At 58.4% G+C, this 15,400-nt stretch overlaps 1 protein-coding gene and 1 non-coding gene across 7 annotated transcripts in view; both read left to right on the top strand.

Annotated features, from left to right (window-relative positions):
- SHANK2 (SH3 and multiple ankyrin repeat domains 2) overlaps window positions 1-15,400 on the top strand; it is a 546,027-nt gene that overhangs the window by 312,830 nt on the left and 217,797 nt on the right. The window lies entirely within an intron of this gene.
- Window positions 6,022-6,095, top strand: TRNAD-GUC (transfer RNA aspartic acid (anticodon GUC)). The gene has a single exon. It is a non-coding gene; the product is annotated as a tRNA-Asp (tRNA).

Here is a 15,400-nt window from a genome sequence, read left to right as displayed (position 1 = left end):
GGCCTGAGGCCTTGCCGGTGCCTCAGGTCTGCTGGAGGGTCAGCTCCCCCAACCCTCACCATGAGACCAGCCTCCGGTCAGGCGGGGACACCACGCGCAGGCGGTGGCCAGGACCGTAAGGAGGACGGAGCCACGGGGGCTGGGACGGGGAGAAACTCCTTGCCAGTGCCCTGCTGGCCCCGGGAGGGAGGTGGAATGGACCTTCCTTTAGTGTGACGGATGCTCACAGCCCCAGTGTCTCCCCGTGGCTCTCAGGGTCACCCCAGAAGAGCCCAGTGGGGCCTCTGGATCTGGCCCCTGTTCGCTTCTCCCCTCAGGCACTGACGTCCCTCTCTTGGCCTTCTGTGATGCTCTGTCCCCAGGCACATCATGTCCTCCCGCACCTCTGTGCCTTTGCACCTGGCCACACCCCACAGCCTGATGTCTGGCCCGCTCTCCTTATCCTCCCAGGCTCAGCCTCAGGGCCGAGCTCTCCTGCACCCCCTGCCGACGCCCCTAGTGGGCCAGGTGTGCCCGCCTGCTCGCTCTGAGCCCCTCCCCCCCACCCCCTGCACACAGCGCTCTGGCCTGGAGCTGGAAGGGGACGTCGTGGTCCCCGCAGGTGACTGCGGACAGGGCTCATTAGGACCCTGCTTGGCTTCGTGGAGGTGGGTCACCTGACGGCCAGGTGGGCACATGCCGTCCTGAAGGTGGAGCCCGGGACAGAGCAGCCCATAGGGACGGGTGGGCGTGGCCCCACAGTCCATGCAGCCAGGGCCTGAGAGCTGCCAGGGAGGCCGGACTCGGACCTGGAGGATGGCCAGCTGCAGGCCTGGAGAGCCAGGTCTTGTTTCCTGTGGACAGAAAAGTCCTTTCCCCGCCAGGCTTCCCCACCCTCTCAACATTCCAAGTAGACAGAGCCGGAAGCCGTAGGCGCTGGGGTTCCCTGTCACAGCCCAGGCGGGCCCACTGCGGAGCTGGGGCTCAGCTCGCAGATGCCCTGGGCAGCGTGAAGAGGCTTGTACCAGAAATGGGGCTGTTTGGGGGCTGCTGTGGGCCCCCCTCTCAGTGCTGAGCGCTAGGGGCCACAGCGTGTGTGTGTACGTGTGTATATGTGTGTACGTGGGTGTGCATAAGACTGCATCGTGCTCGTGTGTGTACATGGGTATGTGATGTGCAAGTGTGGGGGTGTGATGTGTGTGTGCTCAAATGCACACACGTGTGTTTGGGCGTGTGTGCACATGACCCCACTGGGTTATCTCACAGCCCTCGGAGGTCATCCCACTCAGCCCTGGGAAGCCTCTGTCTGTGAGTCTGCCTGCTGACCCTGCACCGGTCCAGGCGCGGCGTTTGTGTCATTTCTCCCCCCGTAACTTCTGTCGAAGCCCCTTCCAGGTCCGTGGCTGGCCGGGTGGGCGTCTGGGGTCCCAGTCTGGTCAGCAGGAAGGCTGAGCACGACAGATCAGCACACACGTGTTCTGCTTTTCAAAGACTTGTGTTTTGCATGAATGTGCCCCTGGCTTTCCCACTTTAGAGCTTTTTCAAACACTGAAAAATCATGGCCAGGAGGGAGGAAGGGAGTGGCCCTTGCTTGAAACCTACGATGTGGCAAATTGAGGTGCGAAGCTGCTGTTTGAACCAGAATTGCATTCCCATCTTCAGCAACGTTGGGTGCACCGGGGCCCTGAGCCTCCCAAGGTTGCCGGCGAGAGGAGGCCCGCTCTGGCCGGCACAGGTGAGGGCAGGAGCAGGGCGGCGGCTCCCAGGATTGGAGGGAGAGGCGCCAGGCAAGGCAGGGGCTCGGGCAGCTCTGCCCACCGTTTCCTCTATTCAAGGCGCCCACTCCCAGGAGAGGGTGCGGAGATCCCGCTGGGCTTCAGGCCCACCCCAGGCTAGGGCAGGGCAGGACGGTCCAGAGGCAGCCCCAGCGAGACCACTCACAGGATTGGGACTGAGCCCAGAGGAACAGGGGTGCATTTCCGGGTGCACCAGGAGGAGGGGGCGCAGGGTGGAGGGCTGTGTCCTGGAGCTGTGAACTCGGGCCGGAAAGCAGAGCCGCCACGGTCTGACCTTGTGCTCTGCAGCTTCCCTACGATGTGCCGTGGGGCTGCTGGTGTGGCCTCAGGTGCCCGGGCCCCTCGTTGCAGCACGGGGTCCGTGGTCCACTCTGCAGGGCTGCTGGAGAACATTCCGAGCTGATGCTTGTACAGCACTTGGTGGGGCAGCTACGTGTGTGCATGAGCGCTACGTACTCTTTAGTAGAACAAACCCTGGGTCCTAGAATCAGGTATTTCCGGGTTCAGATTCCCACCTCTGATGCTGACCTTGGGCCGTGACTTTGGGCCCGTCCCTGAGCCTCCATTTGCCCATCTGTAGAATGGGAGCAGTCATCTCCACCCCACGGGCTCTGCAGTCCTGTCACGGGGCTAAGGGAAAGAACGTCGTGCAGGGCGTCTCACACTCTAGCGTGCAGGTTCAGGTGTCACTGTTCAAGGCTGTCCACAGACAGGCAGCATGGCCCCTGCTCCCCGGCCCGTGGGGAGACGGACTGTGGATCGAGAGGGGGGGAGGACGTCGGTGAGCAGAGGAGGAAGGACATTCTAGAATGAGGGCACAGCTTGGGCAAAGGCATGGGCTTATGACACTGCCAGGCCGAGAGCAGGTGTGGCTGGAGGGGGGCGTGTCCAGGAAGATGGGATGGGAGATCTGACCTGAAGGGCAGGCCGTGTGGTGATGGGGAGCTTTCCTGGGCCCTTGGACCAGCTCCGCCCCTCACTGAGTAGTTAGGAACGCGGGCTTGGGGCCAGGGATGTAGGGTTTGCATCCTGACACTCTGTGCTGAGCTGTGTGTTCTTGAGCACCTCGCATAACCTCTCTGTGCCTCAGCCCCCTCTTCATCCCTGGGATGACCTATGAGTCCTGGGGCAGCTGTAACAAAGTCCCACAAATGGGCGGGGAGGGGCTTCAAACAACAGCTATTTATTCTCTCACAGTTCTGGAGGCCAGATGTCTGAGGTTAAGGTGTGGGCGGGGCTGGCTCCCTCTGAAGCCACTGGGGGAGGAGCCTTCCTGCCTGTCCAGCTCCTGGGGCTTCAGGGGTTCCTTGACTTGTGGCTGCGTCCCTCCAATCTCTGCCTCCCTCTTCACCTGGCTTTCTCCTCTTCCGTCGGTCAGATCGCCCCCTTCCTACTTGGTCTCAGTCTGCCAAGAATGGGCCCAGACCTGGGCAGGGAAACCATGTTCCTCCCATAGGAAGAGCATCCGAAGCTTCCCCCTTGTGCAGTGGCTCGAGGGGCGGGCAGGGATCCCTTTGGCCTTCTTCAGCCCCATGGGCTCCTGGACAGCTGTGACCTCCCAGGTTGGGGTAACAGCCCACTTGGGCATTGAAGGATGAGTAGGAGATCACCAGGAGGAGAAGAGCGAAGGGGCCATGCTGTGCTGCAGGGAGAACTGCAAAGTCTCTGCTTCCCTGGCCCCTGAGGCCACCAAGGGTGTGGCTTGGGCACAGAGCAGTGGCCTCCAGTGGGTGAAAGTTACCAGAACATGCAACAGCCGAGGTGGCCAGCTGAAGGAGCAGCAGGTGCTGGACCTATAAGACGCGTACGTTATCCCATCTTACTGGGAGTAAATGGAGGCTGAGAGAGGTCCAGCCCCTTAGCTGGGACAGCGCAGGAACCGGGGTGGCAGTCTGGAACTTGGAACACTGGGTCCGTCCTTGAGACTCTTCAGAGTCCGTTAGCACAAGGACTGCTTCCCGGGGAGCCACCAGGGGGAGTAGAGGGAATCCTGGATGCAGAGCCCAACGCGCACTGCAGCCCTTGTTCGACCCCTTGCCGGTTCTCCTGGGAAAAGCAGGGTGGGCTTGAATAACCACTTAGCGAGAAAACAGAGGTGGCGTGCCCAGCACACATTAGGTGTCCTGTTAGCTTCCTTCCTTCCCTGAGCGGGGGAGCATCCGCTGCTTAAGTTATGATGAGGGGTGGGATGCAACCCGGCAGGGGGCCAGCCAAGTGGTGGGAAGGGCCCAGAGGCCCCTACCAACTGGGAGTGGTGAGGTGGCCCCACATCTCAGAAAGTTAGTGGGTTTAAAGGTCGGAGAAAGTATATGGTAGGTGCTTAGTGAACAGTAGGTGAATGTATGGGATGGATGGATGGATGGGAGGATGGATGGGAAGATGGATGGGAGGATGGGATGGGAGGATGGATGGATGGATGCATGGAAGGAAGGATGGATGGACAGGATGGATGGACAGGATGGATGGGAGCATGGATGGATGGATGGATGGGTGGGTAGGTGAATGGATGAACAGATAAGCAAGGGATAACACAGATAAACTTTGTCGCCTCCACTTTACTGCCCATCAAGAGTCTTCAGCTGCGACCTGTCTCCATGGCCAACCCCTATGAGCACCCCCTGCCCTGGGGCTGCAGGTCCTCAAGGAGCTTCCCCTCAGTGGAGAGGATTAGTTCTCCCTCATCTGCCTGATGGTGCTAGACTGGCTCTAGATGCCTGGAGCACCCCAGAGAAGGGGCTGGCTCCGGGGACAAGGCCCTCCCCACCTGCCGCCACTGGGGTGTTCCAGCTGACATCTCCTCCAGCATCTCTGCTGTAGGCGGGCCACAGCTCCCAATTAAACTGTTTAAGTGACAAAAGACCCCGGGTAATCATGTGATTAAAAATAACTGGGGCCAGCCGCTGCTGATGCCTGAGCCTATCAGAGCCGGCAGGGGGTGAGGGAGAGGGGAAGGAGGCCTTCGATCCCAGGCCCTCTGACGCCATCTCCCCAGGGGAGGGGTGCTTCTGCCTCTCCCTGTTTATAGCTGCAGGATGTATGAGACCCAGAAAAGACGGGGTTTAACCACTGAAGGAGGGTTTCCCAAGGCTTTGAGTGCAGGGTGGGTGGTCCCAGCGCGGGGGACTCCCAGGCCACAGCGACACAGAGCAGAGATCAGGTTAGATGAACCAGCTTTACTGAGCATCTACTATGCTCCAGTCCTGGGGTGGGGCCCTTTCCCAGGGGTTATCCCAAGAACCCAGCGCAATCAGATGTTAAAATTTTTATTCACACGAATGTGAGGCAGGGGTTCTGAGAAGCCCACATTCAGCAGGTGTTTACTGAGCAGCTACAACGTGCCAAGCGCTGTTCGGGGTGCCAGGGCTAGAGTAAGTGAGCAAATGCAAAACTGCCAAACCTCGGGGAGCCCCTGGTCTGGCTGGTCCTGTGATTGTCCAGGGTCTCCATATGGTAGAGAGGCCAAGCCCAGGATCTGCCCCCCTCCCATGGTTTGCTTCAGGCTCATTTCCTGAGATACAGCACATCCCCCCGGATAAGTGGGGGCTCAGGGGCGATGGCTGGCTGCTTGGCTGGGAGGTTGGGGGGATCTTTCCTCTCCGTGTCCTTAACCAGCTAAGAACAGACACCAGGAACCAAATTGGCTTCAGGTCACAGAATAAAAGTGGAAAAGGACCTCGCCTGGTCCAGCCTGACCCCGGCCTGGGGCTGGTTGCTTGCCGGCCACCTCCCAGGTCAGCCCGTCCCACCTGCCTTGAGCCCAAATGTGCCTCACGACCATTTTTACACATTGGGCCCAACCTCTCTTCCGAGGTCATAAGCAAAACACTTGACCGTTTTCACAGAACAGGCTGCCAAGTTCATCTTTCAATTATGATTGATCGAGGTATTTTTCTTTCTCTAAAAATACGTTCCTCATAGAAAATCTAGAAACTATAAAAAAGAAAATTTACATCACCTGTTGTCCCACCATTAAGAAACACACGTTGTTAACATTTTGGCATGTTTCCTTCCCAGCTTTTTATTTCCCAACCAAAACGTCCCTGGTTCATCCAGCAGCTCGTCATCTAAAAGGGTTTCCAGACCTTTAATCGCGACGGTGAAAGACCCAGCATCTCTTGCACACATTTAGCTATAGCCCTTCGTCAAATGTGGAGGCCACTCAAAGCGAAGATGATGTTCCAGGTTAGGGCTAAATAAAAGGCCACTATTTTTTCACTGGCAACTAAAATTGTAAGATGTTTGGGACTTCCCTGCAGTCCAGTGGTTAGGACTTGGCACTGTCACTGCCAGGGCCCCAGGTTCGATCCCTGGTCAGGGGAGCTGAGATCCTGCAGGATGCATGGCGAGGCCCCCAAAAATTGTGAGCTATTTAAGATGTGTACAACGTTAGGATTTCATATATATACACGTCATGAAAGGATTCCCCCACGGAGTTAATTACCACGCACTTCACCTCACTTATCTCATATGTGTCTCTCTTTTTGGGGGGAGAACATTGAGGTTCTACTCTCTTAGCAAGTTTCAGTTTTACAATAGTGTAATCGACTGTAGTCACCATGCTGTACATTAGCTCCTCAGACCTTATTCAGGTCTCCGCACCTCCCCACCCCAGTCCCTGGCAAGCACCATTCTCCTCTCTGTTTCTGCGAGGTTTTGTTTAGATTCCACGTATAAATGAGATCACGTGGTATGTATGTCTTTCGCTGATTACTTGGCAGAATGTCTTCTGGGTTCATCCATGTTGTTGAAAACGACAGGATTTCCTTCTGTGGTTACGGCTGAATAATGCTCCACTGTGTAAGTTTACCGCAGTGTCTTTGCCTGTCCCTCCATCCATGGACATTTAGGTTGTTTCCATACCTTGGCTATTGTGAAAATTCTGTGTTGAACTTGGGAGTACAGATCTCTCTTTGAGAAAATGAATTCATTTCCTTTGGATAAGTAATCAGAAGTGGGATTGCTGGATGATATGCTAGTTTTATTTTAATTTGGGGTGTGGGGAGCCCCCATACTGTTGCCCGTAGTGGCTGCACCAGTTTACGTTCCCGCCGACGGCGCGCAGAGTTGAAAGGGGACTTTTCTTAGGCGCTGGGGAAATCACTGTGGTAAGGTTGAAAGACCAGAGCCTTTGTCACATGACAGACCTGGCTTCCCGTCCTGGTTCCATTGATGTGTGGTCTCTGAGCTCCAGGTTCTCCATCTGTAAAATGGGGATAATTGTGTTCCTTTTAAAGATTGTCAGGAGGCAGAAAGGAATGTATGTGAAGTGCTTGCTGCGTGAGACGTGCAAATAAACAATTATAATAGTAACTAAAAAATGAAAATAAATCGATGGGCTTCGAGGCACAGTGCCGATTTACTAGGAAAGCCCGGTGGGAGGATGAGTGGGGCTCTGTGTCGATCTGCTTGAGCTGCCATTACAGAATCACATGGACGGGGCAGCTTAAACAACACGTTTATCTTCTCCCAGTCCTGGAGGCCCGAAGTCCGAGATCGAAGCGTAGGCAGGTGTGGTCCCTTGGGAGGCCTCTCTGCCTGCTGGCTCGTGACCCCCCTTCTTGCTGTGTCCTCTCGTGGCCATCCCTCTGTGCGCGTGCATCCCTGATGACTCTCTGCGTGTTCAAATATCCTCTCCTTATGACACCAGTCCGACCGGATTAGGGCCCATCCACATGACCTCATTCAACCTTTATTACGTCTGCAAAGGCCCCATCTCCAAACCCAGTCACGTTCTAGGGTACTGGGAGTTAGGGCTTCAACATACGATTTTGGGAGAGACACAGTTCAGCCCATGGCAGCCTCTGGGATCCACGTGGCCCTGGTGGATGGAACCCTTATAGGCTTAGATGGGGTTCCTTACAGGCTGGAACCAAACAGAATAGAACGCGCACCCTCTCCACGTGGGCACAGACGGGCCTGAAAGGCTGAGAAAGCGAGTGAGAGGCGGGGGCCTGGGTGTAAAGGCTGGCGCGTGTTCCTGCCCTAATGGCGGCAGGTTCTCACCAGGTGGTGAGCAGGTAAAGGGAGAAAGGCCTTGTTGCTGATGGATTCCTGCCTTCTTCCGAGAAGAGGAGAGAGGACAGAGGGAGAAGGGCCCGGGTCTGGGGGGTGTGTACACCCCAAGTGCGTGTGCCCTTACACACAGTCCTTGGTCGGTCAGGTCCCCTGGTGGGCGTGGCCCCACTGGCCGCACCAAGTCATTGGTTAACAAGCCGGGTAGGTGCAGCCCGCCACCAGGTGTCCAGACCAAGATGGCAGACGAGCCAACACCTCGGTTGGAGAAACTCAACAGCCCTTGCTCTTTGGCATCCCGAGGGCTGTCTGAACCCCCTTTTGCCCCAGTCCTTGCTCTGGAAGTCCTTTGGTCAGACCACGGACCCCTTCCCTGCCTTGGACCTGTCCTGGACCACCGTGTAGGGTGGCTGGGGAAGCTGGGTGGGCCAATGGGCGGTGCGCGGACTGTGGGGCCCCCCTGGATCTGTGTGAACTTGAGTGCTGCTGGAGGGAGTGTAATGGTGATTTGATGAGTGCTGCTGGAGGGCGTGTAATGGTGATTCGACTGATTCTGCGGTGTTTTACCACTTCCTCCAAAGAGCAGCGTGTTTTCCAGGAAGTTGGGCCTCTGGTTCATCCTCCATCCTCCCTGCACACCGTCTGCGCGGTCAGGACTGGCCAAGTGACGAGCAGCCCACTGCGGGAAGACGGGAGGGGGAGGATCCTGTGGCCGTCCTTCCAGCCGCCCCTTGATTTGTTGAAATACGAGGATGAGTTGGGTCTAAGCGGACCAGAACGGAACAGGGCAGGTGTGCAGACGCAGGGCCATCGCCACGAGCAAGCCGGCCGCTGCCATCACACCCGGGTCCCCATGCAGGCTGCCTCTGTCTCCTCGGCCACACCGCGTACCTTCCCTGAGGCTCGGGCGGCTGGCCTGTGACCTGCCCGTGAGAGCAGCGCCCGGCAGGCTGTTGTGAAGACGGGCCGGGCTGTGTATTTAGTGTAGGGTCAGTACGAAGGGAAAACGCGGACTCGGGATTTCTGCCGGGCCACGCCTGCCTCCCTCTGTGGCTTTGCTTGTCCTTTAATTGAAGCATCTGATCTGCTAGGTCTCTGAGCACTTTCGAGACTCGTGTTGTTTCTGCCGAGCCCCTTCTGCTCTGGTCTCTGAGCGCTTTCGAGACTCGTGTCGTTTCTGCCAAAAGCCCCTCTGCTCCGGTTCTGCTGCCCCGGGGGCGCTTTGGTGTCAGGACAGATGGAACGGCCTTTGGAGCAACGCTCGATGTGTGAACCGGCTCTGCCCCTGGGCACAAACATCCCCCTTAGCCCCCGAGGCTCCCGTGGCTGTGGCCTAGCGTGGCACCCACATCCTGGGCACTACGGGCCACTGTTCCTACATTTACCTCCCAGCAGACCCAAACAGGGGACCCTTCCAGAAGTTTTCCTTCACAGGCTCTCAGTCTCCACGGGTTACAGCAGCCCAGGGGAGGGTCACCTCCACCTCCAGCCCAGGTGAGAGTTTGCCACGAGCATTGGGAATCAGAGCGCAGGGGACCCAATCCAGCCCCAGGCATCCCTTCTAGAATTGACGGAGCTATAGTGAGTTCGGGAAACTCATTTGTCACACGCCCTTAAGGACACGTGGCTTGGGCCTTTGCTGGTGGCGCAGTGGTTAAGAATCCGCCTGCCAGTGCAGGGGACACGCGTTTGAGCCCTGGTCTGGGAAGATCCCACACGCCGTGGAGCAACTAAGCCCGCGTGCCACAACTACTGAGCCCACGCGCTGCAACTACTGAAGCCGGCGCTCTGGAGCCCGTGCTCTGCAGCAAGAGAAGCCACCGCAATGAGAAGCCCGCGCACCGCAACGAAGAGCAGCCCCTGCTTGCTGCAACTAGAGAAAGCCTGCGTGCAGCAACGAAGACCCAACACAGCCAAAAGTAAATTAATTAATTTTAAAAAAAGAGAATACAGAGCTTCATTTTGCATGAAGACGCAGCTCTTCACTGTGGGTGGGGAGGAGTGGGACCCCCAAGGGGCGTCCCAGACGTCAGCTTCCTGCTCAGGCACAGCCACTCCTCCGGACCGGGGATCCAGGTTCTGTCCTATTGGCTGGGGCCACGCCGTCCTCCTACAACTTAGCAACAGGGAGGTGAGCGGGTCCCCGTATCATGTGGGTCCCACACTTGCACTGGCACCCGGGAGTCAGGAGGCCTGAGCCCTTGTCCTGCGGAGGAGAGCCGCGCTCTTCACTCCCTGGGTACCACTGGGCATCCTTGTCTTTGTCCTGCACGTTCTCTGTGGTGCCTTATTAACAAACGTATTTTCTGTTTTTTCATTTTTGTGCCAACTTTTGTTACTGACAAGGAGCAAATGACGGGCCTTCTCACCATCTGTGTGCAGGAAAACTGGCCCCATAGAGCCTGTATTCTAGAAGCATCAGTCCTCTGAACGTTGGAGATGTAAGAGTCTGTGGGTGGATCACGGCCTCGCCTTCCTGGGCACGGCTGAGGCTGCAGCCCCGCCCGGGGCCGGCTTCCCCGCACAGGCCCGCCATCGGGGGCAGGCCGCCCGCTCTGGCCAGTTAGCACGAAGAAGCATTTACAGACGTCTCCTTGCGTCGGTCTCCCAACCCCTTCCCCACCCAGACCAGCTAGAAGAGCATCTTTGTCAGGGAGAGGAGGACTCAGGAGGCTGGGTAACCACCTCGGGAGCACTTCCTCCTCTCCATGCTCAGGGTCCCTGGAGCGTCCTCTGATCCACAGGTGCCAGGAGCTGGGGTGCTGTCTGGGGCTCCCCTGGCCCACAGCATTGACCCAGCCTCTCCTACAAGGAGTAGCTGTGCTCTGGAGCTGTGGTCTGGGAGGAAAGCTTCCGTTACAAGTTTGCTCTGTCCCCAGGATACCAGGGAGAGGGAAGTTCACACACTGCCGTTTCAGGGACGCTGGTCCTTCCAGGTCACTTCCTGGGGAGCCCTTAGGCTCAGCCACCCCCAGATACACCGCCATCGTCACGGGGACATCGGTGTCGAGGGTCCTTGATGTGCAGGATCTTCTGACCTGAGTCTGACTCTCTACTCTTCTTCACTTCAACCCTCGTGAGCCTGCACAAGTCGGTTTTGCCATCTGAGAAATGGGGGTGCAGTCTAACCTCACGGGGCTGCTGGGAGGCACAGGTGGGTTCATAGTGGAGCATGCAGTGCAGACCCCAGCGTGAGGCAGAGCTGGTGCATTTCTGGCTGGGGTGTCTGGGAAGCTGGGTGTCACTGTGTCCTCGTGTGGCAGAGAGAGAGAGTGAGCTCAAGTCTTCCTCTTCTTGTAAGGGCACTAATCCCGTCATGGGGGCCCCATCCTCATGACCTCATCCAACCCTAATTAACTCGCAAAGGCTCCGCCTCCAAATACCATCATGTTGGGATGTATTTGACGTAGGAATTGCAGGGAGACACAAGCATCCAGTCCATAGCGATCAGTGACAAGGTGTCGGGGTCAGGGTGGGGCAGGGGCCGTGTCAAGGATGTGTGGGAGAAGCTCAGTGATCCTGTGAACTCAGGAAGACAGCGGGCATCACAGGTCCGTGCCCAGGGCCATTGTCCCTGAGGACACAGCCTTGGAGCTGCATGAACAAGAGCGGAACGGCAGGAAGAGTGACGCCGGTGGGACGTGGGTGGGAGGTAGGTGAGGGTCACAGCCAGGTGTCGGGCCGAGTGGCCAGTTCTGTAGCCGGAGTGGCTAAGGCTTGAGTAGGATGATGTGGAGTAAAGCAGCCGCCAGACCGTTCCTCTTCGAGGCTCACCCTGAGGCACCCGGGCCTGCAGCTGCTCCTGGGGCCCCTGCCAGGTTGCACTTTGCCTCAACAGGTGACATCCCTGATAATGCCCTGCCCCCACCATGGGAGCTCTGTGCACAGGGTCCCATGTGTGGCCCAGCGCCAAGCAACTCAGAGTCACACTCCAGTCCCCTTCGTCCTGGGGCTGTGTCCTCGGCACCGGACTCCTGGGGGTCTTCGTCTGGAGAATGGGCTCCGTGGCGGGAATGCCTGCTGGACTCAGAAGGGCTTTGGAGCCGCCCAGCAAGTCCTGCCTGTGAAGCGCCTAGAATGTGCCTGGCACCGATGACACTCTTAGCAAATGCTGCTCACTGCATCGGTGTCCTGGGGCGGCCATGACGAACGACCACACGCTGGGCAGAGACATTGATTCTCTCACAGTCTGGAGTCTGGAAGTCTGAAATCAAGGTGTCCCGGGGCTGTGCTCCCTCCACGGCTCCAGGGGAGGATCCTTCCTGCCTCTCCCAGCTCCTGGGAGCCCCAGGTGTTCCTGGGCTTGTGGCCGCATCCCTCCAACCTGTGCCTCCACCTTCACATGGCCTCCCCCTCTGTGTGTCTGTGTCTCTTCTGTCCCTGACGAGCACACTTGTCATTGGATTTAAGGCCCAGCTGGGTAACCCAGGACGATCCCATCTCGAGATCCTTAACAGCTGCAAAGAGTTCTTTACCAGATGAGATCACATCTGCCGGCAGTACCGTCCTCCTTACTGGAGAAGCACCCAGTGACTATTTACAGTTGGGGGCACGAGCTTTCGAACCTGCCTGCGGTCACCAGCTGAGCACCCACCTCTCCTGGCCAGGGGCCTCTGTCATTCCTCTGCTACCAGGCTCAGCTGGGTACTTACGCAAGAGCCTCAGACCTGGGCCAGCTTGGGTCCAGCTTGGCTGGGCCTCAGGGGGCCTCTGCTGAGATGCCTACCATTTAACGATGTTGAAGGCTGCCCTGGTGACTGGAGGAAGGCGAGTGGCCTGGGCCAGGAGAACCTGGCAAGCAGCAGAGAAGTCTGAGGCCATATCATAAGGAGCATGTGTCCGGGGCAGGGGAGGTGAGAAGATAACATCCCCCTATCACTCCCTCTGCACACTCGCCATCATGCTGGGCTGGGGCTGGCTCAGGGACCCCAGGGTTCCCTGGGTTGGTAGATTCCCTCGCAGGGCGGGGGCCCTTAAAGCTGCCCGCTGCCAGGGCAGCCACGGCCACCTCCACCCGCCCACACTGACCCCCACGATGGCGGGATCACATTGGCCACTCCAGCCCAGACTCAGTGCAGGCCTCTCGCTGAGCACAGACGCTCTGCAGCCGCTGAAGCCTGCATCCACCCCATCTCCAGGGCAACACAGAATTCCTCCATGTGCTGCTTAAAATATCCTGCCGCTCCTCGCCGCACAGCGTTTGCTCTGCTCTCGGCTGGGCTGCCTCCTGCCCGGGCTCCCTCCCCCAGGGCCCTCGTCTCTCAGGCGGTCACTGGGAAGACCCCAGGGCCAGTAGCCCCTCTTCTCGCCTGTCTGACACAAGCCCATCCCCAGGCTGCCCTCTGGCCTCTAGAAGGAGGGGCGGGTGGCGGCCCCCAGGACCCAGGCTAGTCCACAGCCTCTCCTGGCAGGAAGGTCGATGCCAGCCCTCCCTGCCACGCCCAAGAGCACCGGCTGTGCCCACTTTCTCCTGGGCCCTCGCCCTCTAGATTCTCAGCAGGGACAGCTGAAGGACTGGGTGTCCTTGGGGCACTAGGCTTCTGCTCCAGGTCAGTGGAGCCCGGCTGTGTCTCTCCAACCTCACCACGGCTGTGGCTGCCTTGGGCAGGGAGACCCAGGCTGTCCTTTCTTGCTCCCTGTCACTCATCATGACGTGGGCTTCTAGATGCGTCTTTTAAGTGTGACCTTCACACATGTTCCTTTAACATCGCTCAGATTTTAATTATTCTGGCTCTTCAAAGCCGGCTCAGGAGCACCAGGCAAAGTATTCCCAGGCAAGCAGCTCAAATACCTTTGCACTTAGCAAACGCTGCACGCACGGTGCCCTGTAGGGTCGGCCTCTGTGCCGCAGCCCAGCTGCCCGGCCTCTTCCCCCCCCCTCCCGCCTCCCCGCTGACCGCTGCCTCCCAGCTCTGGCTGGTTCTCCCCTCTCTCCCGCTCTCTGCGCCTCTGTCTCCTGCCGTGAGCATGGCCGTGGCAGGGACTCAGCCCCGCACTCTGTCTCCATCCCTTTGGCCAGGCACGGGCCAGGCCCAGAAAGGCACCAGGGTAACAAGTGCTGGAAGGTCTCCCTCCCTGCCTCCGAGAGCCTGTGTTTCTCCTCCTGCATCCTCTGCTCCCCACCCTGAGCCCCTTTCCACACCTCCCCCTTCCCCAGCCCTCCTGCCTGGACCCCACACCAGGGGCCCCGCCTACCCCCGACCTGTCTGCCCAACCTCATCTCCATCCCCTGGGCCAGGGCTCCACGAACCGTGCCTTGAAGGGCCAGAGAGTAAATACCTGTCTTCAAGGGCAGGGCGGGTAGCAGCAGTTTCCCCCTTGCATCATAGCACAAAAGCAGCCACACGCAGTACGCGGTGAAAGGAGGTGACTGTGTTCCAACAAAACTTCAGTGACAAAGTGGGTGGCGGCCTCATTTGCAGACCCCGTGGTGGCCAGGAGTTCAGGCCCCGGCTTTCAATCCCAGCTCTACTTCCAACAGTTACGAAGCTTCCAGAAAAGGACGGATCCTCTCAAAGTCTCAGTGTCCCTGTCGAAAATGAAGATGGTCATTCTGTCACCACTCGGGGCTGGAGTGAACGCTGGCCAGGTGATCCGGGGTAATCATTCATTGTTATTAAGGATCGTGATAACACCCTCAACTCCTTGCCCTGTGAAAATATGCCCGGTTTTGTACACTACTGGGTCTCTGCTGTGCCGTTCCTCCTGCCTGGGATACCCTTCCCTCACTTGTCCCTCTGCCACACACTCATCCTACAAGACCCAGCTGGGAGAGCCCGCACTCCCGTTTGCCCCCAGAGGGCACGACCCGTCTCCCCTCCGTGGCCCGTCCCACTCTGTTGTGATGATCTGTTCCGTGTCTGTCTCCCCCCAGCCCGTGCCTCGTCTAGGCTTAGTCATCTCTCCATCCCCAGCATCTGACATGCAGAGACGCTCAGATTCATTCATTCCGCAAAGACGTGCTAGTGCGGGCTGTGTGTGCCAGACACCCTTCCAGGAGCTGGGTTCCAGCGACGGGCGGGGAAGCGGCAACCACTGGGGGACGAAGCCGCGTGTCGGGGTGGGAGTGCCGGCAAGCAGAGGGGCAGGTGGCGCACAGCGAGGCCACAGATGGCAACGCCGAGGTGGGGTGTCCAACCTGGAGGAGATGAGGGGTGAGCCGTGCAGACGTGGGGTAAGGGCATTCCAGGCAGAAGAGGCAGGTGCAAAGGCCCTGCGGCAGGAAGGGGCTTGTGCTTCGGGACCAGCAAGGAGAGTGTCGTGACTGGAGTGTGACGGGGAGGGGGTGATCCGACTGAGGGATGGGCCACAGTAAGGACTCTGGGTTTTGTTCTGACCCATGGGGCCGTTCAAGGCTTTGAGCAGAGAAACGACGTGTTGGTAGAAAGGAAAGTTTGCTTTATTCAGGAGGCCGGCAACCTGGGGAGAAGGTAGACTCCTGTCCAAAAGCCAACTCACCCCTGCCGATCGGGACAAGAGCTTTTAGAGGGGGGTTTCGGGGCCGCACAGGCGGAGGGAGGGGGCCACGTGCGGAACCGCACAGTCAGCTCCGGCAGTCATCTTTGAAACTGGTCTATCAGCAGCATCTCGATGGTTTTAAGTACAGCTAATCT

Source organism: Delphinus delphis, chromosome 8, assembly GCF_949987515.2.
Source record: "Delphinus delphis chromosome 8, mDelDel1.2, whole genome shotgun sequence".
NCBI classification, from domain to species: Eukaryota; Metazoa; Chordata; class Mammalia; order Artiodactyla; family Delphinidae; genus Delphinus; species Delphinus delphis.
This window is presented reverse-complemented; position numbering and strand designations above follow the sequence as displayed.